The sequence below is a fragment of the Neovison vison genome, chromosome 1, assembly GCF_020171115.1.
Source record: "Neovison vison isolate M4711 chromosome 1, ASM_NN_V1, whole genome shotgun sequence".
Lineage (NCBI taxonomy): Eukaryota > Metazoa > Chordata > Mammalia > Carnivora > Mustelidae > Neogale > Neogale vison.
In genome coordinates this window covers 126,496,022-126,522,751 of record NC_058091.1, presented here as the reverse complement: position 1 = coordinate 126,522,751, position 26,730 = coordinate 126,496,022, and the positions used below count along the sequence as shown (strand labels likewise).

Genomic DNA, 26,730 nt, shown 5'->3' with positions numbered 1-26,730 from the left:
GTTAAAATGCATAGCCTCACACTGCATGGATATACCAAAATTTATTTAATTCCCTGTCACTAGAATTTCTGTTTCAGTAATTTTTAGGCATCGTAAGCAATACCTAAGACAACATTTTTTACTTGTGTCTATGGCATCATTTTCTTCAGGATAAATTCCAAGACATGGAATTTTTGGAAGACAGAGATTGGCAGCATTTTAAAGGTTTTACAACAATGGCTTTAAGATGAATCTGTTACATCTTGCTTCCTACGAATTTCTCTGTGTAGCCAGTGCCCAGTCTATAGCTTTGAGCTCCAGGGAGCCCTGCCAGGTGGCCTCGTCAACGTGCGTGCCCCAAGTGTCTGCCCCAAGGCACCTGAGCCACTGAGACAGGCCTGGAGTTCAAATACTCTCTTGGCACAAAAGGGGAAATCTGGAATACCCTTTACTTGAGAGCTCTTTTCCCCAGGAATCCAGATGAGGACAATCCCTCTGCCAATCTCTGAGAATTTGTCCCGATTCAGAAGCTATTCTGGGTTTAAACTTCTGCAAAGTGTTATTTTCCCTGGATTCATGTTTTGCTAGAGCATCCAGTTCTCTTTCAGGCGCTTCTCCCACGCTTTCTATCATCTCTGCAGCATCATCCTTTTCTACAACTTCAGGTGTAACCCCATCTTCTGTTTCCATTCTGGTTTCAAGTCCTGGAAAGAGGAGGTGGCAGTCTGGAATTCTCCTGTCCAGATAATTGGTGAATAAGCCTGCTCGCGTCCTAGTCTCTGGTCCAGACTAGGAAGCTACCTACTGCAGTAATGTGCTTTGTGACAGCTAGGGCAGGTCTGGGGGAACCGACCGCCACAGGCCCTGCAGAGAGGAGCACCAGACCCCAGCTGGAGGCACCAGGATTTTCCTGTCCGTGGGAGATGATTCTTAGAAGGGGGCTCAGATGAGTAAAACTTTTTCTAGGGTAGCTGATTCCTAAAGACTCACAGCGGGCTTAGCCCCCATGGCTCTGGGTAGCAGAGGAGAAAGAGGCCTCAGTGGAAGGCATCGTGGTGAGGCTGCTCAGGGGCACACGCACTTGCAGCACAAAGGGCTGTGGTGCCCAGCTCCACAACCCGTGGATGCCCCAACCCAGGCTCCGCCGGCCCTGCAGGCCCCCACCAATCTCACACAGAGCTGCCCCCTAACGGGCTGCCAGGCCAGCACGGCCTCTTCCCCAAGCCCTGCTCCGCCGACCGCTGAAATCCTTCAATATATTCATAACAGAATATATTATTTTAGATCCGTATCTCATACTGACATTTTAAAAATCTGTCCTTTCTGGCTCTCTTTCTATTGTCTTGATTTCCCCCCTGATTATGGATCACATTTTCCTCCTTTCCCGTCTAGCATCTTCTAATTGAATGTAGGGCATGGCAGATGTTTCACTTTTAAGCATGTGGATTTGGTTGTCTTCTTGCAAAGAGTGTTGGGCTTTGCCCCTGCAGGTAGTTAATGTACTTCTAGATCAGCGTGGTCCTTCCCAGCCTTGTTTCCAAGCTCTGTTGGGTGGGTTTGGAGTAGCCTTTCCTTCAGTGCTACTTGAGTTCTAGTCCTAGGGTGGGACATTTGTGGGATATCCTGGGTAGTTCACTGAAATATCTCTGTGTGGCTGGTCCCAGCTCAAACGTCTCCAATCCCATGTGAGCAATAATTACCAAATAGCTGATCTTTCCCATGGTGGTTGATCTTTGCTTGGCCTTGGGGAATCTCACCTGTTATCACAAAGCCAGTCTTCAGTCAGAACCTTCAAAGGTTCCGTGCAGATTTATGGGGCAATTTCTTTGCATGGTTTTGCTGCTTTGACCTCCCTCGGTGTTCCAAGGGAGTCTCTGTCTTCTCAGCTCAGCGAGACAGCTGGGCTCCGAGTGGATGCCTTCTCTCTGTGCCATGGTTCAGAAGGTTCTTGAGGCAGAAAGCACAGTGAATGGAGGGTTCACCTCATTTGTTTCTCTTTTTTTCCAGAAGGTACAATCAGTCCTCCTGGGTCTGTTTTCCAGGGACTGAAAACCGTTGCTTCATAGATTTTGTCCAGTACTCTCATTGTTTATGGAACAAGGGTTGGTCTGGAATCAATTTACTTCCCATACACTCCTTTTAATGAGGCTTTTTTTGGGGGGGGCTTTTTATGTGGTTAAAAAAGAAAAAAATAAATAAAAACCAAAGAATACTCTGGTTCTGAGGGAGGTTTTCCTTGCTTTTAAAAATAGTTGGGCAAAAATAAGTAGTGCCTTTTCTGCCTCTGAAAGCATGTGATGTCACGAAACATTGCCATAGGCTTCATGAGGAAGCCAACAGAAGGGGAAGGCCAAGAGCCTGCTGAGAGTAAGAGTCTAGAAAACACCTGGGTCTGTGGTAAAGACAGTGAGATGGAATAACCAACCCTGGACCTGTGCTAGCTCTGAACTAGCTGTTCTCAAACCTGTCAGCCTCAGGGCCCCCTGACATTCCTCATAACTACCAAAGATCCCAACAAGTTATTGTGAATGCAGGTTATCTCCGTCAATATTTACCATGTCATTAGTAGAAATTGAGAACATTTAAAAAGGTGTAATGATTATGAATTTAAATAGATAATTAATTGATGGTCGCATAGAAAACCCATTACATTTTACCGTTAACAAACATTTTTTATGAAAAACAGTGTTTTATAAAACAAAAAAAAAACAATTTAGGGATCTGAGTGACATTGTTTTACATTTTTGCGAATCCTTTTTTTTAAAAAATATTTTATTTACTTATTTTGACGGGCAGAGATCACAAGTAGGCAGAGAGACAGACAGACAGAGAGGGGGAAGCAGGCTCCCTGCTGAACAGGGATCCTAATGCGGGGCTCGATCCCAGGACCCTGAGATCATGACCCGAGCCGAAAGCAGAGGCTTTAACCCACTGAGCCACCCAGGGATCCCTTGCAAATCTCTTTAATGTCTGGTTTTTCGTAAGTCCCATGACAACTGGATTTTTGTTTTTTTTTTTTGTTTTTTGTTTTGTTTGTTTGTTTTGTTGTTTTTTTTTTTAAAGATTTTATTTATTTATTTGACAGACAGAGATCACAAGTAGGCAGAGCGGTAGGCAGAGAGAGAGAGGAGGAAGCAGGTTCCCTGCTGAGCAGAGAGCCCGATGCGGGACTCGATCCCAGGACCCTGAGATCATGACCTGAGCCGAAGGCAGCGGCTTAACCCACTGAGCCACCCAGGCGCCCGACAACTGGATTTTTGTAACTGCTTTTGCATTCAATCTGTTCTCATCTTTTGTTTCAGTTAAAGACAAACAAACAAACAAATCAAACAAACAAATCTGGCCTCAGATCCATAGTGGAGAAAAGGAGGAGTATTTTTATTTGTGTTCAGAAAATTTTGGTTACTCTTATTTGGTAGACACCAAAAACTTAACAAGTTGTAATTCCTTAAAGGTTATTAATAATGCAGACTCCGAAATGATCTCCAAAAATACCTACACTTTATTACAGGGCTCAGTACACTTTTTTCCATAAAGGGTCAGATACTGAATATTTTCCCCTCTACAGGTCTTGATGTTTCTGTTACAACTGTTCAAGTAGCTCGTGTAGCCCAAGGGCAGCTACGATGATACATAAACACATGAGTGTGGTTGTATTTCAATAAAACTTTTACAGAACCTTTTTTGAAATAAGCTTTTCATAAATAACTCATGACTTCTGGTTTATGACAATTAAAACCCGTTGGTCTATCCTGCACTGGGAATGGACGGTTTTGATCATGCAGAGGTCCCTGAAACACTTTCTGGGACCTCCAGGGGTCACTAGACCACACTTTGAGAACCACTCCTATAATATTTTTGTCATATGGGATAACACATTTCTTCTTGGGAAAGGCATTTTCAGTTGTATCTTCCATTCCCCCTAGACAAAAACATCCTAGCCGATGAAGTCCTAGGTAGTTTCACAAGCCAGAAATCTGCATACCGGTTTCTATTTTGGATTTGAGAAATGGCACATCCAACCCAGCCATGTTTCCTCCCACCAGTTTGATGTGTAGCAGTAGAATAGAAATTGCATTGTATGTCGGGACTGAGAGGTCCCGAGGCAGCCCCTGGGAGCCTTGTGGGGCCCCAGAATATTACAAGAGAATCTCAGAAAATTTCATGTTTTCACAGGAGGAACAGAGGTAGCCAGAGTCCTCATTATCTAGACAGGCGGTTTGTGAGTCAGGGTTCTCCAGGGAAACAGACCAATAGGATATGTACATAAAGACATTTGTTTAAAAAAAAAAAAAAAGGCTCACAGGGCACCTGGGTGACTCAGTCGGTTAAGCATCTGCCTTAGGTTCAGGTCATGATCCCGGGGTCCTGGGATAGAGCCCTGCTTTGTTCTCCCTGCTCAGCGGGGAGCCTGTTTCTCCCTCAGCCCCTCCCCCTGTTCATGCTCTCTCTCTTTCTCTCAAAAATACATAAAATCTTTTTCAAAAAATTGGCTCACAAGATTACAGTGACAGAAAAGTCCTGCAGTCCACCATCTGCAAGCTGGAGATTCAGGAGAGCCGGGGGTGTAGTTCCAGTCTGAGTCCAAAGGCCTGAGGATCCAGAGAGCCCACGGTGCCCGTCGGCATCTGAGAGCAGAAGGCAGACATCGCGGCCCCCACAGTCTGCTAGAGAACAAATCCTCCCAACCTCCATCTCTTTCGTCTCTTTGGGCCTCCAGTGGATGGAATACGCCTGCCCACACCGGGAAGGGCAATCTGCTCTGCTCAGTCTCCGGACTCAAGCACTAATCCCATCCAGGACCACCCTCCCAGAAATAGCATTTAGCCCAATATCTGCCCTGCCCGCCCCCCCACGGTCCGGTCAAGATGCCACATAAAATTAACCATCACAATGAGTCGAGACAGGAGAGGTCAGCGAGAACTCTGTAACGTGAGACTCCAAAGGCGGGTGACGCTGGACGGAGGGCAGAAGAGAGGGTGGGCAGGACGCCCCTCTCTGGCAAGCCCCACCCCGGCACCCCCACCCCGGACTGGCATCACCACCACCTCTACTGCTCAAAATCCTCATCCGGGAGGAGGCGGGAGGGGAAGAGCCCTGAGGTGACTGAGGTTCTCCCAACTGGACAAACACAGACCTAGACGGGCTATGTTGAAGTTGTTGTTTCTCCCAAACAGAATAGCGGCTCTTGAGTTAGAAATGAAGATTAATTTTAGGAAAACTTAAAAGTTTTTGTATACCTGTGTTCAAGTCCTAAAATTCCTATGTTCTTTCTTTTTAAAAAAGATTTTATTTATTTGTTTGTCAGAGAGAGATAGAGACGGAATGAGCAAGGGGAGCAGCAGGCAGAGGCGGAGGGAGAAGCAGGCTTCCCGCAGAGCAGGGAGCCCCATGCTGGACTCCATCCCAGAACCCTGGGATCACGACCCAAACCGAAGGCAGACGCTTAACCCACCGAGCCACCCAGGTGTCTCTAAAAGTTTGTATTTTCTAACAATGGACAATCAGATTTAAAAATTTGACCAACCTGATGAAAAATACCTCAACCCCATATTTATTTATTTATTTATAAATATTTTATTTATTTGAGCGAGAGAGCATGAGCAGCGATGGGTGGGGGAAGGGTGGCCGAAGGAGCAGCAGACTCCCCACTGGGCAGGGAGCCTGATGCGGGGCTTAGTCCCATGACCCTGAGATCATGACCGAGTCCAAGGCAGCCACTAGACCCACTGAGCCACGCAGGTGCCCCGATTTTTATTTCTATTTCTTAATTATGGGTGAGGATGAGCATCACTCAGATGTTGTTGGGGACATCATACCGAAATCCACCACAGTGCCTTTGAGTGCGGTTCAGCTTACATTTGTGGGTTCAGATCTGCAGATAAGCTCACCTGTGCCCACCTGGGGACCACAACATTAACCCTCACAATGACGAGCCTTACAGTCTGTCCAGCATTAAAAAGACCACTCATGAGACATATTCTTCCATTTCAAGTTGACCTTCTACCCTCTCGTTGGTGATGCTATTTATCATGGAAGTTACATTTGGTTTTCCTATATGCACTGCCCTGCCTACGCCTTCGAATCAACTCTGGCTTCTGGAACCAAGGCCAGGGCACTAGGCTCCATGTGATTCAGGATTTTGTTACTTCCCGAATCTCTCTTCTTCTTCCCAATATCCTAATAAAAATAAACATGTCCTTTGAATCTACATTCCTCATGACAGAGGCAAGTAATTTTCCATGTTGTACAATTTTCTTATACATTAAATAGTTTGTGTTTGCTTGCCTGCAGGGGTCATGCCCACTTATAAATTGTTCTGATTAAAAACAAACAGTACACAGACTAAAGAAGACTGCCTGAAATCCCACTGCTCTAACAGAAGCAGTTAGTTTCATTTCTTTAATATTAGCTTTCATCATTGCTTAACTCCACAGATATTTTAAATGCATATCATGCTATATCATTAACTAAGCATTTCTCCTATAATGGTCTATTATATTGAGTCTACGAATGTGATAAAACATAAAAACAATCGTATTGTGGATTTGCACAATCCCTGGCTAATGTGAAATTTAAATATTGTCACATCTCCTAATTCTACTTTCTTCGCTCATTCATTTGTTCATTTACTTACTCATTTACTGAACACATATTTATGGAGCCGTCAATAAGAATACAAATATAAGTAGGAGAGACACTGTTCCTGCCCTTAAGGATATTAAGTCCAGGAGGGGAGACAGATATCATCATGTGAGTGTCACGCATTGACCCATTTGAGCCGTGTGTTCGTGTTCTGTCCACATAAGCAACCAAATAGAAATGCCCTCCCCCCCACCTTTTTTTTTTTTTAAAGATTTTATTTGTTTATTTGACAGACAGAGATCACAAGTAGACAGAGAGGCAGGTAGAGAGAGAGAGGAAAGCAGGCTCCCTGCTGAGCAGAGAGCCCGATGCGGGACTCGATTCCAGGACCCTGAGATCATGACCTGAGCCGAAGGCAGCGGCTTAACCCACTGAGCCACCCAGGAGCCCCCTCCCCCCCTTTTTTAATGATCTTGCTAATTAGGTACAAGTGTGGCAGCTCTGTGTGTTTTGGTTGATGGAGTTATTTCCTCAGGGTTAGAAAAGCAGAACCACGACAGGGATCTGGAAGACTTGCTGTCCTCTTTTGTGGTTTAATCTCCAGACAGCACTCCCTTCTACTTCCTGCCACAGGATGGGTAGTCAGATAAAACGTTCTTCTGAATGAGGAAAACAATTAAACGTTGAAAATGTGAGAACAAGGAAACACAAGCTAAAAAGAGAACACACTAGCCTGCTTTATGCAACACATTTTTTTAACTGGTGGATTTAACCATAGCATTTTACCTTATTCTATCCTTCCTGGACTATACCGTGTTTATAAAGGCGAAGTCAGCAAAACATTAACTAACTGTACCACTTAGTATTTTAAAAAGTCTCTTTTATGTTTCAGGTCTGGAATTAACCATTAACCCTTTTTTAAAAAAGTGTTTAAACAATAACACTTAAAACCTACAAGATGGGGGCACCTGGATGGCTCAGTCAGTTAAGTATCTGTCTTTGGCTCAAGTCATGATCCCAAGGTTTTGGGATGGAGCCCAGGATCAGGCTCCCTGCTTCACGGGGAGATTGCGACTCCCTCTCCCTCTGCCTGCTGCACCCCCTGTTTGTGCGCGCGCTCTCTCTCTCCATCAAATAAATAAATAAAATATTTTTTAAAAATTTACAGGATGAAAGATAGCTCAGTAAATTCTAGAATACCCTTCTTCTAATTTCAACAGTTATTCATGTTTTACCCATTGTGTAACATTTGCTTGTGTGTGTGGGAACATTATTTTGCTGAATTATTTGAAAGTAGATTATAGAAATCTTAACATTTCACTCCTAAAAGTTTCAGTATACACCTGCTAAGGACAAAGACATTCTCTTATATAAGCATAATGCTATTACCACTCCCAGGAAACATCATTAATTCAAGAGAATCGCCTAATATCCAGCTGCCAGCTGCAGAGTCCTGGGATTGTGAACTGGCTCCGCCCATCTTCCTGCTGGAACTGGCTGCCAGCCCCACCCGCCTGGGCACTGAGCCTTGTCCCTGCCCTGTCCACTGCCTGTTCAAAACTAGAAGTCTGACTTGCGGCACAGTCCGTGCCCAGAGATGGTGCCAACCACCTTCATCCATGAGCTCAGACCCCTGGATGCTGATGCCTTCCCACATCCCTAAAAATTGAGCCCACATTTCCTATCTCTGCGGGCTTGCCCTGCAGCTAGGCTGATGCCTCTTGACCTTGACCTGTGGCCATGCTATAGCTATTCATTGATATTTCAAATGGCAAGGGAAGGTGTAACGAGATATGTAATAGGGCTGGGCATAGACATTTCCAACTTATTCCTTGAGCACAACACTACTGAAACAAAATGGTTTTTAGCAGTACCCATGAGCTTAAATTTCATTATTCTTTCTATCATAAGAGAGCTGCTCATAAAAGCCAAGTGCATTTCAGCTTTTTAGTAAAGGGAATGCTTTGAATTGATGAAGATCAAATTCTTGATGGTGCTGAAGGAGTGAACTGCTTCAACTCTCCTTCCCCTTTCTTGTTTAATCTCCCAGCCTAAGCCTGTCTCTTGCAGCAGGCCAAGGAGAGCAAATTCTTCCGGTCCCAAGGGCCACCTGCAATGACCATCACAGACGGAAGATAATAAGCAAAGACTCCATGTCAGGGTGAATGGGTCAGGTGACACAGACATTTGCCAGCCCTGGCCCTTGTCCTGGTCACTGGCTGGTCCACAAAACTGTAAGGACGCTCCAGAGCCCTTTGCCCAAAGCGGAAGAGACGCTGGCATTTCTCAAGGGCACAGGCTCATTTGAATAAGGGGTACTCGCTACTCTCGCCCACTAATAAAGGGAACTTGCTACAAGGACAAAAAGCCCAAGAGAAAAGGAGAAAGCAGGGGAGTGAATAAAAACAGAAACAGGCTCCATGCTCTGACAGGCAAGTTTCTTAATGCATCTGGTCCTTCAGCGAGTAGAAATATCTCATTGGAAGCAGAATCCCACAGGCAAGCGTTTGGGCTTTCTGTTTTCGCCACATTAACACCCCGACAAAGGGCTGTGGCATTGCTGATGCAGGAAATGAGGGGAAGAGTAGATGGATTCCCCCCTCCCCTTCCCTTTCATGCAGGCAGTCCTGGAGGCTGTGTGCTGGTTACCTAGGAAACTATGTATGTGAAACTCCAGAAAATGTGCTGTCAGGCGGCACGAGAGGGAAGTGCTGAGTTTTTTGCTGGCATTGCATGATGCCAGGCCATTTTCTTAACCCCTCCGAACCAGTGTCCTCATGCACCAAGAGGAGATAATCTCTACCTCGTGCGTGTGTGCGTGTGCATGCGTGTGTAAAGCGTCTTAGTTGATTGTAGAGTACAGAAGGAGCTCAGTGTGGAGCTCCCTTCTTTTCCCTTCATCTCCCAAACATGTTGCACGGAATAGGCACCACTGAATAAATGGCACAGAGATCTAATACAGAAACATTTTGGTAAGAAATGAGATGTTCATTCAATTTTTGTAAGTGAAATGATATTTAACACCTAATAAGAATGTTATTATGTGGCATTAGATGATCAGTCTCTTGCAAATGGAAAAAATCCCTTGAAATGCAAATACTGGGGCACCTGGGTGGCTCAGTGCGTTAAAGCCTCTGCCTTTGGCTCAGGTCATGATCCAGTGTCCAGGGATCAAGCCCCACTTCAGGCTCTCTGCTCAGCAGGGAGCCTGCTTCCCCTCCCCCTCTACCCCTGCGCCTGCCTCTCTGCCTACTTATGATCTCTGTTTGTCAAATAAATAAATAAAATCTTTTAAAAAATGCTAATACTACTAGCTTATCCCCTCCATAAATCTGAAATGTTTAAAATGTCTTCGATGCTCTTTGAATCAGCACAGCCGCACAGTAGGCTTTGAAGAGCCCATCAATAGCATTCCCTTGTTGTCTGCTTGGATTCAGACCGAGTGAGGGCTGGTTGCGGGAGTCGGACATATTGGCGAGGAAACAGCAGCATTATTACTGATAAAGACCATCTTACTGGGATGCCTAGGTGGCTCGGTCGGTTAAGCGTCTACCTTTGGCTCAGGTCATGATCTCCGGGTCCTGGGATCGAGCTCCTGGGTGGGCTCCCAGCTCAGCAGGGGGTTCTGCTTCTCCCTCTCCCTCTGCCTCTCCCCCTGCTTGTGCTCTTTCTTTCTCTGTCTCTGTCTCTCACTCTCTCAAATGAATAAATAAAATCTTGAAAAAGCAAAACAAATCCATATTACTGACTGTGTGACAACAATGGGGCTTTTGATGCCGCTCCTCGGAAAGACTTCACATTCCCATCCCAGGCAGTGCCTCACAACTGTGGCCGCTCCCCGCCTTGGCACCCCGGCCAGGGCTGGGCCTCCCTGCCAAGCCTGGGCCTGGCACAGGCACCCCATACCACACTCCCCCGGTAGGCAGACGGCCACCCAAGCCATGCAGCGGAACAAGAGGTTGCTGACCACGTGTGCGTTAAGAACTTCAAAGGACTTAAAAGTAGAAGTTTCCAGGTGAATTAGGGAAGTGAATTCCCCCTTCAGGACTCTGGGGCTCCTGGCGGCTGGGCCCCCGATGCGGCCTCAGCAGAGCTCTGCTCTTTGAGCTGCCCTCAGCTAGCCAACTGCCTCACCCACAGGCGTGGTGCCTTCCCCGGGGACCTGCTGCATACACAAGCAGCAGTATGAAGGGTTAGCCCCCTTGCCTCAAACCGGGACGTCCCTGAAGAGTCATCTGAGCTCCAGAGCCTGACCGGGACTGCACACCTCAGCTTCTCTTTTCCCCTAATCCGGCTCCCTTCGTTCTCCAATATGCTCCTCGTGCAAATCTCTCCGAGTCTGTTTCCCAAGAGACCAACGGGAGACAAGGAATTTTCAAGTAACTGGATCATGCATTCAGATCGTCAGGAGGTGGTCGACGCCACCATACAGAGTTATATCTGGAAACTCACATTCTTCTGTCATTTTCTTCATATATTTGTATGATCATTTTTCTCCCCCCCACTTTTTTTCCCCTTCAGCTGCTTCTCTACGGAGCTGTTACTCATCTGATCTTGGACCTCTGGCTAATCCTCTAATTTTTTAATCAAATTCTCTCCTAGTTTCTATCCCGTGCCCTTCTTTCCGATACTTTTTAGATTTGGTTGGCTTTATCTTCCAGTATCTCAACTGGGTTTTCAATCGCGCTCTGATATTTTTTAAATTTCTAAGATTATTTCTCAATTCTTTAATTTCATTTTCTACGTATTCTGTTATTTCATGGGTATACTATCATCTCTTCTCGGGCGAGATGCATAAGATTTTTAAAGGACATTCCCTTTTCCCTTCATAATTTTCTCCATGTTTCTTTCTTTGTTCTTAGTCTTGGCTTACTTGTTTGAGCCTCGTCTTCCAGGTACCCGGTCATCTTCAGTTGTGTGCTCATTTTTAAGAGAGAGACACTAAGAGGCTATTTGGGATCTGTAGGCCCCCTCACGGAGCCTTTTGAGCATGGGGTTCCTTGGGTGAATTAAGAGCAATCTGTCTGGTTATTTGGTCCGGGAACTGTCAGCGACAGCGTACAAGACTGAATGAGAGCTGACTATTTGCTCTGTGATGGTGAAATTTTGTGTGTCGACTTGGTTAAGCTATGTAACCCAGCTATGCAGTCACAGACTAGTCTAGATGCTGCTGGGAAGGTATTTCATCATGACTCACACTGCAATCTGTTTACTTAACATTTCAACAGATTACCTTTCATAGGGATAAGCCTCATCCAAATGGTCAAAGGCCTTGAGAGCAAAGACTGAGGTTTCCCACAGATGAATCCATTCAAGACCATAACCTAGAAAACCTGCTTGAGTTTCCAGCACATCAGCCTGCTCTACAGAGTTCAGGATTTATTGGTTCTGTTTCTAGAGAAACGGACGAATACACAATCTTGCAATGTGATTTTGCTACTCTGTCAATCAAGAGGTGGAGTCAATTTCTCTGACTCTTGAATCTGGGTTGGGCTACATGATTTACTTTCACCAACAGGACATTAGCAAGTGTGATACAAGGAAGGATAGCAAAAGAACTTGTGGATAGGGGCTCGCCCTCTCCTGCCACTGGAGACCCTTTTGCCACCATATAAACAAGCGTGGTTAGCCTGATGGATGATGCAAGGCACATGACTTTTCCAGCTGGCATCAAGCCAACTGCCAGACATGACATAAACCCCTCGCTAGACCAACAAGCCTGCCAACCAACCGACACGTGAGTGAAGCTACCCCAGAACATCAAGTCCCAGATGAACTGGCCCGTCACAAAACCACTCGGCTGACCTCAAACCTATAATTAATAATAAATACTTTGTCTCAATCCACAAAGTATTGGGGTGGGTTTTTGTGCAGCAAAAGATAGCCTATGACATCTTTGTTCTTGAAATGATCATATAGCCCAGATTATCCCCACCCATATCCTGCTTCTTCTGCCTGGCCACCAGTCTTCTGCTCGCTGAGTAGAGGGCTGGAAGTTTCAGCATTCGTAATGTAAATATTCACTTCATCCCCTGAACAAAGTGCGGCCAGGCCAACTATGAAGTTTTAGAGGACACAAAGTGTTCACACAGAAGACTGCCCTCGCTTCTGACAACAAGTGCAAGTTCAAGGAGCCCCCAAAACCATCCTCAATTTTAACAATTAGTCAGACGGATTCACAGAACTCACTGAAAGTTGTTATGTTCCTGGTTTCTTATGGGGAGAGTATATAGATTAAAATCAGCCAAGAAAGAAGGCACTTGGGGAAGAGTCCCAAAGGGTCTGAATGTGGAGATTCCAGTCATCCCTTCCCCGCAGTATCAGGGACAATGCTCATTCCCAGCATCTGGGAATGATTTCCCACCAAGGAAGTTCGCCTGAGCCTCTGGTGTCAAGAATTTTGCGGAGGACTTTTATCTCCTGCCACCAGGGACACATACTGCTCACGTGGCCAACCATTAGTCTCCAGTCCATCCTGGAGGTTGAGCGGATACCTTCAGTCTCTAGTTCCTGGAGATCTGAACTAGTACCAAAGCCCCTATCATAAAGCACATTGACAGACTGTCTGATGGCCAAACCCCTCAAGCAAATAAAGATGGTCCTATTCCATCCAGGGGATAGGACCTGGATAGGACATTCCAGGGGCCAAAAAATCACCTCCCAGGAGCCAAGAGTGAAGGCCAGACCCCTCTTTGGATAAGATTGAGTCTTCACTATACAGTCCACCCCCCCGGCCTTTGGCCAAGACTCTATTACAGCAAAACCATCACCTTTGTCTGGGCATCCGTGATTAATACAGTATTTACTAGACAAAGCAATGGCAAACAACTAATTCACCCTATAAAGCCATGACGTAGATATTCACATTTTGTACTAGGTTGATTACTCTTGCCCTCTCTTGATGTGTTGCTGTTTGTACCTTATAATAACCTCGTACAGAACTATTTAGCAGAAATATTGGTTTATGGTTAGTTAAATCCAGCTGTTCCCCAAAATAGTGATATTAATCCCAATGAGGCTTTAACTCAATTTCTTAATATATTTGATTATGAGTATCAGTATTACCAGAAGACCTGTTTACATTAGATGGTTGAATCTCATCAACACGGCCAGTGGTACGTCATATCCCAGCATGGCAAGTCAGAAATATGCCACACTACCAGAGCGCCACTGAGTCATTAGGAATTAGTCCAGTCCATTGTGCTATCTCATGGTGTCTCCCTGAGTTGCACCGCTCTCATTTTGCAGGTTTCCTTTCGACCTTGTCAAGCTTCCAAAGGCAAGAGTAGTCCACCAGTGTATGGGACCACCTTTCAAGGCATTGAGTATAACTGAGCTAAGAGACAATACCATCTCTTGCTCAGAGTGTCTCTCAAGGCACCAATATAATATTGCATTTCCTTCATTGTATAGAACTCCACATTTGCCAGTTTAATTTTACCAGGCATTTCCACCTCTTTTGGGAAAATATGTTGGATTTGGCTAATGTGCTGGTCTAGATTGCCATTAGGAATACCAGTCCAGCAAGTACCTCCCCCTCAATCCACTCTAATTCCAATACAGGTGCATAGGGTTACATACGTACAGAAATAGTGGACTTTCTTCACCCCCAGGCAATATAGCTGCATTCACTGTTAATCTCAATTTCTCAATTTTGCAAGATGAGATAAATGTACTACCTGCTCCATCAGGCCCTTAGTAATTCTGATAGAAGGTTTAAAGGTATAGTGACAGTTTTTTTGTTTAGGGATCCTCCTTGCCACTGGCACCTGTGGTTGTGGCTCTGCTCCCAGAGCCACTATATCAGGTAGGAAAAAATAAAGTGGAGGTTCCATGGGGAAGCATTGTAGAGTAATAACACAGCACAGACTCATGAGGGCATGTAAGCCCTTCATGCCTTAATCATCGTCTGTTCTAATCATCTTCAAACTATCAGGATCAAAGTATATTCAAAGTTGATCAAAGTTGAGGAAATGGGCCTTGATGGTTCAAATTGGTACAAAATCTTCTAGTCCAGTGCTTTTCTGGTATTTGGAACATTCACCTCAACCACCAGGTATCCACAACCCAATCCAGAGCAAGTGTCTATTACAGCAGGAACCTGGCTGTAGTCTCCAGGGGCTGCTCACATCAGCCCGATTTGACAGCTATGTGTGTGGTCTTCCCGTTGGAGGCTGCCTCAGAACCACCTACAGCCTCTGTCTTTTTTTTTTTTTTTTAAAGATTTTATTTATTTATTTGACAGAGAGAAATCACAAGTAGGCAGAGAGGCAGGCAGAGAGAGAGAGAGGGAAGCAGGCTCCCTGCTGAGCAGAGAGCCCGATGCGGGACTTGATCCCAGGACTCTGAGATCATGACCTGAGCCGAAGGCAGCGGCTTAACCCACTGAGCCACCCAGGCGCCCAGCCTCTGTCTTTTTTATGGACAGACTGTATAGTTGGCATTTTGTGCCTTATAGGGTAGAGGAGGAATGTGTCTAAATTTGCCCATCTCTGCATTGCTATAGGGCCTATGAATGTATTATTCCATGGCCATCTCAAGGATTGCCACTTGCCAACTCCAGCCACTTCCAATACCAGGAGGAGGTCCTTCTCATGGGCAATGACGTGTCCTACTTTGATGTACCCCTTCAAATTCTCATAGTGATTTTCATATGCCTGTGCCCCATATGGTATTCCTTTAATAGGTCAGCTTTCCATAATCCATCTGTCTGATCCCATGGCCCAGCCACTGGCCACCATCATGAATCAGAACACAAACACAGAGGCAAATAGCATACATTCCATCCCACTGAGCTGAATTGTTTTTATGCTCTTTGATAAGAGTGGCAGCTTTCCAAACAGGATGTTTGGAAATGCTCACTTTGGAATTGCTATCCATAATCAAGCTGCTCTTTCTTGATCAATAGAGAGTTGCTTATATGGCTACACCCAAGTGGCTTTAGTGTCCAGCGGCATGTTAGATGGTTCCAAAGTCAGTCCTAAAGGAGAAGGAGCTCCCTGCTCATGAATACCTCTCCTTGGATTCCCTTGTTACCATTTCCTATGCAAACGTCCTTTTTATTATATGGAAATCTTCTGAGCACTCCCCTCCCCATTACAGTAATTTTTGACACTACCCAGGACATTATTTCAAAATTTCAAGCATTTCAAGATTATTTTATGTTCTTCAGTCATAGGAACAATTTCAATCAATGTCAAATAGCAAGCTATAATTGTCTTTTAAATGAGAATGTTCTGGAATTTTCATACAGCAATCCCAGGGGTCATTGCTCAGTGGCACTCCCAGGCTTTTGCCATGAGCCTCAGTCTGTACCCCACACCTCACCCCTTTGCCTTTTCCCCCATTATCTTTCAAATCTTGCCGATCTGTGGCTTCACTTGAACTATTTCTTTTGGTGGTAGTCCTGTGATAACTCAGATTCCAGTCTTGTCTCCGCCTGAAGATCCACCCAACATCTACCTTTCATTTTGGTTATTGGCAATAATAACAACCAAGGGATTAATCTTTGCTTGTTTCTTGTTACTTTGCACTTCCTTATACACCCAGTGTCCTTATACACCCTTCCTGAGGAGCCCACTCCTCAGGAGTTGGAGCCGTCATTTCTAAATTTTTTTGACAACTTAAAAAAAAATTTTAAATTATTTATTTATTTGTCTGAAAGAGAGAGAGTGCCATGGGGGGCAGGAGTGGGGAAGAGCAGAGGAAAAGGAGCAAGCAGACTCTGTGCTGAGCACAGAGACCAACGTGGGACTGGATCCCATAACCCTGAGATCATGTTTGGAGCTGAAATCAAGAGCCAGATCCTTAGCCAACTGATCCACCCAGGTGACTCCGTTTTGCCAACTTTTGCCTCTAATATCTAGGCAGCTCAGCTCTCCTGTATTCTAGGGACCCCTGTGTCTACCTGAATAACCCCCACCCATTCTTCCTTCTCTTCTTGAACCATGTTTCATGAGTCAGGCTAGCGAGTCCCACTTCTTACACAAACTGAGAAGCATTTGGGCCAACTGTGAAGTCAAAAGGAATAGTCTCCAAGAATATCTTTACTTCTGACACCAGCTGCAAGGTCAGGGATCTCCAAGATCACCCTTAGGTTTGATAATTCACTAGAAGGACTCACAGAACTTACTGAAAGCTCTTATCTTCACAGTTACAGATTTGTTTTTATAGGTAAAGTCTATCAAAGCTACAGATTAAATTAGCCAAGGGAAAGGTACAAAAGCCAGAGTCCAGAGGAGAACTATACATAGAGTTTCTGTTGTCACTCCATGGAGTCAGGACATGTTACTTTTACCACAATTATGTGTGACAATGTGCATGGAGTATTGCCAAGGGAAGCTCATTTGAGCTACAGGGTTCAGAGTTTCTGCTGTGCCTCATGTGCATATTTGTGGATGTCCCAGTGCACACATCCGAACTTCATCACCCCTCTTTCATTTGCAGTCTCCCCTTGGTCCTAAAGGTGCGTACAGCAGGCATGACCTGTCCACAGGAAGACTCGGAAGAGAGACTTCCACATTCACTAGAAGTGGGCTCAGAGCAGTTTGGGTAGGAAATTCAGACATCCTAGGATATGGGACATGGTTGAAAAGAGGGGTGCAAGCTCTGGGTGCATATGATCTCTTGGTTAAACAAATGTCTCCCAGGGGGAGGGGCATTCAAAAAGAAAGGGAGAAGATTGCCTGTAGTTGGAATAGATCGTGTCATTGAGGATCTATTATCTATTACTGAGCTAATCTTATGAGCCCATATCAAATCTTCAGCTGGACTGCCTGCTTTTATCCCCATAGCTGTATTCTCACCTCTGATTTCAGTTTTGCAGGCACTAGTTGATCCAAAAGGCTTACAAAAGCATGTTACATCTACAAGCCTGGATGTGGAATCCCAGCCCCAGACAGGCATTACCTTCGTTCCTTGCCAGGTTACTAGGAAGCCTTAGAAAAAGAGGCTAGGGGGTTAGAGGACTCTCAGAGGGCTTGATTGGTACAGCAGATCACATGTGGGCAATCTTTGTGTGTGGAGCTGTGACTATGTGAGCCATTCAGACAGTCTAGCAGGATATCTCCATTTTCTATGTTCTGCCTCAGGACATGACCAGAACTATGGACGATGTTACCCAAGACCCAACACCATCACAGAGAACTATGGAGAACCCCAGTGAAATAGACCTCAACAGGTGTCTGGCATTGGCCATGATTCTGGCTTCCCAAAGGAGCAGAAGTAACCATTGTGCATGAGTTCCCATAAATGTCTATGCCATCACCAGAAATATCTACTGCACATCAGGAAATCCATCAAATTGCCACTGTCCTCTTCATTTCTGCCATTAAGTATGCTTCAAGCCCAACATCTCAGAACCTGTTCGAATAACTCCCTTCAAACTCCGAATTGTGGTTTACTCCCTAATGTAACCCTCAGTCATTATTCTTTCTAGTGTATTCCCAAGTATACTTCTTATGACACCCCTGATTTTGAAGACTTCTAACACCTACCTGTCAGTATAGGGACATGCCCAGCCGATGATAACAGCTAGTCCTTCAGAGCCAACAGTGGGAGTCAGCCCACTTCTGATAACTAATTGAACCAACACCAACCTCACAAGGACCATTATTCCATCCCCCACAGCATTTAACAGCATATGGTAGCTCTGAAACAACGGAGGCAATGACCAGCTGTTCACAATTGCCCATTTCTTACCCTCTGCTTTGCTTCACCCAACTGTAGGCAGGTTTTCCCCCACCCACAGCCCATAAATTTTGGCTTGCACCAAGTTTAAACAAGCATACCGGTGAACTTGTTGTCCCCTTAACAGTTCAGTTTGAGAATCTGCTGACTATGGAGAAAAAATATTCCAGCTGGGCAACCTGATTATGCACCTACAGCCCCACGTGTCTTTCCCTTCTCATCCACACAGTCCCTGCCAGTCCTGACCATTTCTGCCTGTAAAGGTCTGTTCTGATTGATGTCTGATGCTTGCAGATTTCTCAGATCAGAACGGTAGATAATTTCCCTAATATGAGCAAAATCGACATGATGAGACATCATGTCGGAGTCTGGCTGCCTGTCTGAGAGGCAGCAGGTGACGTCCCGGCGCTGGGACTGCCGACCACAGTGGGCGAGGCTGGAGCCAGCCTGGTGCAAGGGTGTGGGCAGGCCCCTGGACAAGGACGTGGTCTCTTTCACAACCGCCATATTGCCCACCCCGACCTCCCCGCCCCCTTTCCTGCTACTAATTCACAATGAAGCCTGTGCCTCACCGTGCCCAGCTCTACCCACTGTCCCCGGTGGGGATCCCAGACTGCTCCAACCTGTCCTTCCCCACCCACCCCTGCCCGTGGGTAGGGGCGGCAGACTTGATGGATGTCAGTGGTCTAAAACCGCTCTGCCTGGAGGGCTGGGTGGAGTTTGCACCAGGAGACCTGGATCCCTGGAGGCAGTCGAGGGGCGGGGTCCAAGTGGTCCTGGGTCCTCCCAGGACCCACCCACCAGCTGGGATGTAGTGACATTCACCCTGCCTGGGGCTGCTGGCCTCCCCAGCATCCATGGCTTTTGGAGGAGGGCAGCTGCTGTGCCCACCCTCCGCGCCCTTCCCAGCTTTTCAGTCTGTCGCCATCCTATGGCCAGTGCTCTGCGGATTTCCAAGCCCCTCTGCAGCAGCCCCTGGAGGAATGGGGGGTGCAGCTCTAGGACTCCTTCACTGGCTGACCACAGTGGCCGCTGTTCCAAGGACATGAGAGGGAGAGAAGGGCCATCCTTACTGAGGTTTAGGATGTCAGCCCATCATGTGATTTTTTTTTTCTTTCTTCCCAGTTTTGGGAGGTGATCAGTGATGAGCATGGGATCGACCCCACTGGCAGTTACCATGGAGACAGTGACTTGCAGCTGGAGAGAATCAACGTGTACTACAATGAAGCTGCTGGTGATTATTTGAATGTTTTTTTTGCCCAGTCAAGCTTGCTTTGCATACTGTGGCAGACAGAATGGATGAGGAACAGATAAATGACAAAGAGATGCTTCTTGCATTCGTTTTAAATGTCAACTGCTAAAAATGACACGTTAGATAGTTCCTCACGACTCCTGCGTGTTGGCCATGACTAAGCATGCCGTTATCCCCTCTTCTGAGGCAGAAAAGCACCTCTGTTTGCTCACTTTTGTGTCGGATGCTAGAATTTTCTCTAATGATACTGCTGTGAAAGGCGCATAGGGCACAGCCTTGTCTGTGATGCCTTTGCTGGCTGCACATCTAAGTCCGGCTCTGTTCCCCACAGATAACAAGTACATCCCCCGGGCCATCCTGGTGGACCTGGAGCTGGGCACCATGGACTCCGTCAGGTCTGGGCCATTCGGCCAGATCTTCAGGCCAGACAACTTTGTCTTCGGTATGTAGTCGTGATCAGTGGCAGCTGGCTCAGTGAGTCTCCCTTCTTAGCACTGTGCAAATCACTGCCAACATCAACAGGGTTGAATGCCAAGGTGAAGACTGTGTGTCCACAGGGAACCCTGGGTCCTGGCCTGATTCCACCAAATCCTGGGTCAGCCCCTTCTCTGGGCCCTCTCTGGGCAACTCAAGGAAGAGTGTCAGCCTGTAGAGGGCCCATATGCCCATATGCCCATATGCCCCCCACTGCAGAGGAGCCTGTGACCCGTGAAGAATACAGAGCAGTGGCTAGCCTTGCAGCAGGAGTTAATGGGCTTCTGGTGACGTCAGAGGACCAGGGCCCGCAGGTAACCATGTCAGGAAGCCAAAGGCCAAAGGCACAGGTTATGACCAGAGTGGGGCCAGCGGCTTGGAGCCCATCTTCTCTTTGGATCATAATGTGCCTTTGCCCTCGCTCATTTATTGTATCTACTTTAGGTCTGTTAAACACTGAATGCAGACTTGCGCAAATGAGTCATGAACACAGTGCCTTTAGCAATCCCCTAAAGGGGCCGAAGCTTCCCCAGGTGAAACGTCCCTCCCTACAATCTAAACACTAATAAGAGGAACAGGCAGGGCGAGAGGGTTCTCAGCAGCTCCACAACAGAACGAGGACAGCCTCACATGAGTCATCAGCAGGACAAGGCTGCCCAGAAGCTGACGTGGTCAGAGCTGCATTCATAGCTCGTAATCAAGACCATCTAACTACTTCTGAACTCAAAATCCTGTTTCATGGGGCTGTGGGTTGGGAGTCCAGGAAGGGACTGGAAATTTTAACTAGTGAAGCAATACCTCAGGAGTATGGAAATTATAGGCATCTGCAGAGGATGCTGAAGACAGACATTTTTAGCCAAGGAACCAAACGGGGACCAATGGCTGAAGGGTATGTGTCAATTGATATGAAGGAACTTTCTAAGTAATGTCTTTATAACAGATGCTGTTGGTACTTGCCCATGTTCCTGGGACTCCCTAGTCCCTTCTTCCTAGACTTCCCTGCTGTGTGTCCTACCCATCATGCCCCCTTTGGAAGGAGGACTATCGAGGGGCAGACGAGGGGCTAAATAGCCTAGCTTCCCTGGCTTTTGGTGGGACCACTCTGGGTGATGGTCGTCCTCGTCCCTTACAGATTCCCCAGCATGGAGCCCTATGCCCACCCCAGCACTTGCTTGCAAATGCAATCTAGGGACTTTCCCTTCCTGGCTCAATTCCTACACCTGCTTCTTGGGGTAAAGTTCACTCAAACCCTTGTCTCAGGTTGGCTTCTGGGGGACTGACCTGAGACACTCACCAAAAAGGAGATGCTATCGTTTTTTATTGCTATGTACCAAGTTACCACAAACTCAGTGGCTTAAAGTGTCACAGTTGTCTTACAGTTTCTGTGGTCATGAGTCGCGGGTCTCCTGCTCGTGTCCTCAGCTGACCACCCTGAGCTGCTCCATCTGGAGCCCAGGGCCCTCTTCCATGGCCCTCTGGTGGTTGGCAGAATCCAGTTCCCCGTGGTCGTAGGTCTGAGTTTCCTGTTTGCTTGCTGGCCCATGATCAGAGGCCATTCTCTGCTCCACAAGACTGCCTGCTGTTCCCTGCACATGGCCCTCTCCACAACAGACTAGCCGCTCCTTCAAGGCCAGCAGGAGAGTGTCTCTACTGCTTTGAAATTCTGGTGTTTTCTTCTGTCACCAGCCAGAAAAAAATTCTCTGCTTTAAAAGCACTCATCGGATTCGAGGAGGCCCACCTCCATAATCTCCCTATTTTAAGGCTAATGCACTTGGAATCTTAGTTATATCTGCAAAATCCCTTCACTGGGGTACCTAGATGAGTGTTGGAACAACTGGGAAAATTATGTGCACACCAGGGCTGGGTGGCTCCCAGGGCTGTGTTAGAATTCTGCGTACCAGAAATGGGCCGTTTGGGGAATTGAAAACACGTGGTCTTTGAAATGGGTTCCAACATCTGAACCTATCTTCACAGACTGAGTGATGTTTCTATTTACTAGTTGTATGGCCTTGGGCAAGTATTCAATCTCTGCAAGCCTTAGCTTCTTTTTCCAAACAAATGGTTCTAATAGTATCTACTTCAGAGGGTCAATGTAAGGGTTAAATGAAGTAACAACTGGAAAGTACTCGTCACACAACAGTACAACAGTGGATGTTGTAATGAGTGTCCCCTTAACGAAGGTGTTCAAGGACAGGCTGTATGACTTCTTGTTCGGAATTCTGCAGGAGAGGGGGAACCAAGATAGATTGATTTTGGAATATTTTTTAACTTTAGTAAGTGTGATTTTCAGGTCCCTTTTGACCAGGTCCCTTTGGAAATCTACGGATCTACGTGAATATTCTTGGAAGAATTAATATACTCATCAAAATAAGGCCTTAATTGGCTAGTATTAACTCATTTCTTTGGTACAGAATTTCAGAAGGGGATGGAGCCCATGTGCTCAAATTTGGGAAAGAGTAGCAAGAAGTGGAGAAAGAATCAAAAGAGAAACCTAATCCCTCTTACAATTTGCCTTAGAACTAGTTCCAATTCGGTAAGTTAAATTTGCAACTGCAGGCGGCTACCGTGGAAATTTCTATCTTGGGCTCAGAGTAGCAACATAAGATTTTTGCTGCAGCCCTGCAGGTCGAGAGCCCGTTCTAACTTTCCTCTCACATGCACTTCCCTGTTTCCCTGTCTGGCTTTCCCATCACTTCCTTTCGGCTCCAGCTACAGACTGGACTGCAGGTTCTGGTCCCAGCATTATCCAGTCAGACTTGACAGTTCATTTGTTGACTTATCTCCCAGTTGTGCCGGGCCCCTTCCCTCTCTTACTGTTCCTGTCTTCAGCCTGTGGGGGGCTCTCCCACCGTGGAGACTCTCCACCGGGGCCCTATTTCCAGCTTCCTTGCTCTGATATCAGTATTGGTATCTCAATGGGATCCAGATGCCTCATTAATTGCAAAACTATCCAACCTTAGAAGCCATCTGTGAGGGGCACCTGGGTGTCTCAGTGGGTTAAGCCTCTGCCTTCAGCTCAGGTCATGATCTCGGGGTCCTGGGATAGAGCCCCGCATCGGGTTCTCTGCTCAGCGGGGAACCTGCTTCCTCCTCTCTCTCTCTCTCTGCCTGCCTCTCTGTCTACTTGTGATCTCTGTCTGTCAAATAAATAAATAAATAAATAAAATCTTAAAAAAAAAAAAAGAAGTCATCTGTGAATCAGTACAGTATTCACTGAGTTAACAAAAATTTGACTTTGAAACACCCAATACATAGGAATTTCTGGTTACACATTGCTTCTCATCCTATACCTTCCCCTCTTCCCCCACACCCCCCACAACCAAGCTACCCTTGGCCAGTGCGCCCCCTGCCAACCAGTGAGGGGAAATGACTGGTCAAGGATCACACATCCTTATTTTCACCAAAGTAGTTGTGCACCAACATGTCCCTTCCTCCCTTCCTTCCTTCCTTTCTCTTCCTTCCTTCCTTTCTTTCTCTTTCTTTCTTTCCCTTCCTTCCTTTCTTTTTAGTTTGCTTGCTTTTCTTGCTTCTCTTGCTTTTCTTTTTTCCTCCCTCTCTCCCTCCCTCTCGCTCTTTCTCTCTTTCTAAGATTTTACTTATTTATTTGAGAAACAGCAAAAGCAAGAGAGATCACAGAGGGAGAGGAAGAAGCAGAGTCACCACTGAGCAAGGATTTGGACACGGGGCTCAATCCAAGGACCTTGAGGTCATGATCTGCGCCAAAGGCAGGCGTTTAACCAACTGAGCTACCTAGATGCCCCTTCCTCCCTTTCCTCTATCAATGTTCACAACTCTGTTAGATCTCCCTCAGAGGATGCCTTTTCAAACATATTTTTCCTCCATGTTCTTTAATCTCCTTCTTTCTTCTAGCTATCAAAAAAAACCCCTAATTATTTCTTTGTAAATAATCAGTTATTTACAGAAGATAATCTATTTTGTAAAACATTTACACTAATTGTAATTTATGTTATGATATAGAAGTTAAATTGCATTTGATTAATTGATATCCTATGTTTGATAGACATGTCATTGAACATTTACTAATTTTACTACTGCAGTTTTCTTTTCATATTCACATTTTGGAGTTTTATCTCCCCCCACACTCATCTCAAACATTTTCTCAGGTCTTGAATACTAGTAAGTGCAATGCTTATAGGGGTAAAATAGTAAAATGGGTAAAATCGGCCTTGCTGGGGAGATTAAAAGAGTGGAAATAAATATTCCTTGTAATTATGAAAAACCAAAGAATATTGGCAGCATGTTATCCAGAAATTTGGTACAGTCAAATACTAAATTTAACAAACCTAATCTACCACATATTTGAAATGCAGGCTATTACTATTTTTGTGCTACATGACAACTAGACATAAAGAATACTGATTACAAGAACATACAATGGGGAAAAGACAGTCTCTTCAATAAACGGTGTTGGGAAAACCATAACAGAGTAAAACTGGACCACTATTTAATAGCACACACAAAAATAAACTCAAAATGGATTAAAGACTTTCATGTGAGACTGAAACCGGAAAGGGAGCAAAGGCAGCAATTTCTCTGATATCAGCTGCAGAAATATTTTCTAGAAATGTTTCCTGAGGCAAGAGAAAAAAAAGCAAAAATAAACCATTGGGACTACATCAAATTAAAAAGCTTCTGCACAGTGAAGGAAATAGCAAAACCAAAAGACAACCTACTGAATGGGAGAAGATATTTGCAGATATCTGATAAAGGGTTAATATTCGTAACATATAAAGAACTTATAAAACTCAACACCCAAAAAAATCCAATTAAAATATGGACAAAGGACTTGAATAGACATTTTGCCGAAGAAGACATCCAAATGGCCAGAAGACACATGAAAAGATGCTCAACATGACTCATCCTCAGATAAATGCAAATCAAAACCATAATGACCTATCCCCTCACACCTGTCAGGATGGCAAAAAGCAACAAGACAAGAAACAACAAATGTTGGCAAAGATGTGGAGAAAAAGGAACCCTCATGCATTGCTGGTGAGAATGTAAATTGGTGCGGCCACTGTGGAAAACAGTAGGAAGAATCCTCAAAAAATTCAAAATAGAATTATGATACGACCCAATAACTCCACTACTAGGTATTTATCCAAAGAAAATGAAAACACTGGTCTTCCCTGTTTATTACAGAATTACTTACAATAGCCAAGATATAGAAGCAATCTGAGGGTTCATAGAAGAATGCATAAGGAAGATGTGGCATGTGAGCGTGCATGTGCACACACACACACACACACACGAATATTACTCGGCCATAAAGAGGATGAGTTCATGTCATTTTTTAATTCAATTGTTGTTTTTTTTTATTATTATTTTTTAATTTGGATAGATGTTGTCTTTCTTTTTTTTTTTTAGTTTTTAAAATTTATTTTCAGCGTTAACAGTATTCATTGATTTTGCACCACACCCAGTGCTCAAGTTCATGTCATTTTTGACAGCATGGAGAGATGTTAAATGAAATAAGTCAGAGTGAGAAAAACAAACCCCACAATTTCACTCACATGTGGAATCTAAAAAAAACCAACAAACCAAAAACCAGGAATAAACAAACAAAGAAAAAGCAGAATCAGACCTATAAACACAAAGAACAAGATGGTTGCCAGAGGGGGTAGAGGGGTATAGGGAGTAGGAGAGTGGGACGCACAGGTTTCCAGTAAAAATAAAATAAAGCAAAACTGATTACAAATAAATGACCGTATTTCTGCACAGACAAATTAAGCACTTCTGGCACTTAGTTGGGAAAAAAGAGGGCAGCAGGAATGAGAAACAATTTCAGGGTTTCTCTGAAGAGTCCTAGCTATATAATGTAGCTGACCCCAGCAGGCTGTAGTTTTCCACAATTTAGATGAGCTTGGTCCAATAAATACTTGGCAAAAATGTACCTCAGTAGTATTTTACAGCTAAAAAATAGGCACTTCATACATTGAGTGCATTTCCCCGCCCCCGGGTATTTAATGAGTGGTGCTGGTTGCTCTTAGTGCCAAGCCCGTTCCTGAGCAAGCTGGCAGACCATGCTGGTGGTGGGCAGAGAAGGGGTGGCTCCTACATTATGGGCTAAAACACTGGCAGTCTGGGGCGGGGCACTGAGAATGCACGGGACAAGTTCCTGTGTAACAGGAACTTGCAGCAACTCCTGCCACTCCCCACCAGCCACCACTGGAAGCCTCTCCCCAGCACACTTGGGGCAGAAGGCAGAATTATTAGGCTCTGCACAACCTAATGGCTTTCTCACCACCAGGAGGAAAATGCTGACGTCAACCTTTCCGTAACCGCCACTCGCCTTGACAGTGAAAGAGAGCATCACTTGAGCCCTGGAGCTTCCAAGAAAATGACTCACACCTTTTGTGCACCTCGCTTGGCCACAAGGGAGTCAGTGTGGTTGGCCTCACCCAGATTCTTTGCAACTCAGATTTTGGGGTGAAAAAAGCCTACATTCAGAAAATAAGTGGCAAGGAAGCCAGAAAGTTGGAAAGTGATGGGAATTGGGTTCTCTTGGATTCCACGCTTCCTCCAGGAGCTGGTCCAGTCCCGTGGGGGGTGCTCAGGTCCGACTTTCTGGCAGAGTATGGCGACATCCACCGACCTGCAGACCCTTGGGACTGGGAGGGGGAGAGAGCATCCAAACAGAGTCTCAGCTCACTGCCTGCTCAGTTCTTCTACATGTTTATTTCTACAGTAGTGCTTTTCCTTGCTAAATTAATCTCAGGGATGAAGGGTC

At 45.5% G+C, this 26,730-nt stretch overlaps 1 protein-coding gene and 1 pseudogene; one reads left to right on the top strand and one right to left on the bottom strand.

The window, feature by feature from the left end:
* TUBB2A (tubulin beta 2A class IIa) overlaps window positions 1-26,730 on the top strand; it is a 55,429-nt gene that overhangs the window by 19,757 nt on the left and 8,942 nt on the right.
* LOC122891545 lies at window positions 222-18,759 on the bottom strand (annotated as a pseudogene).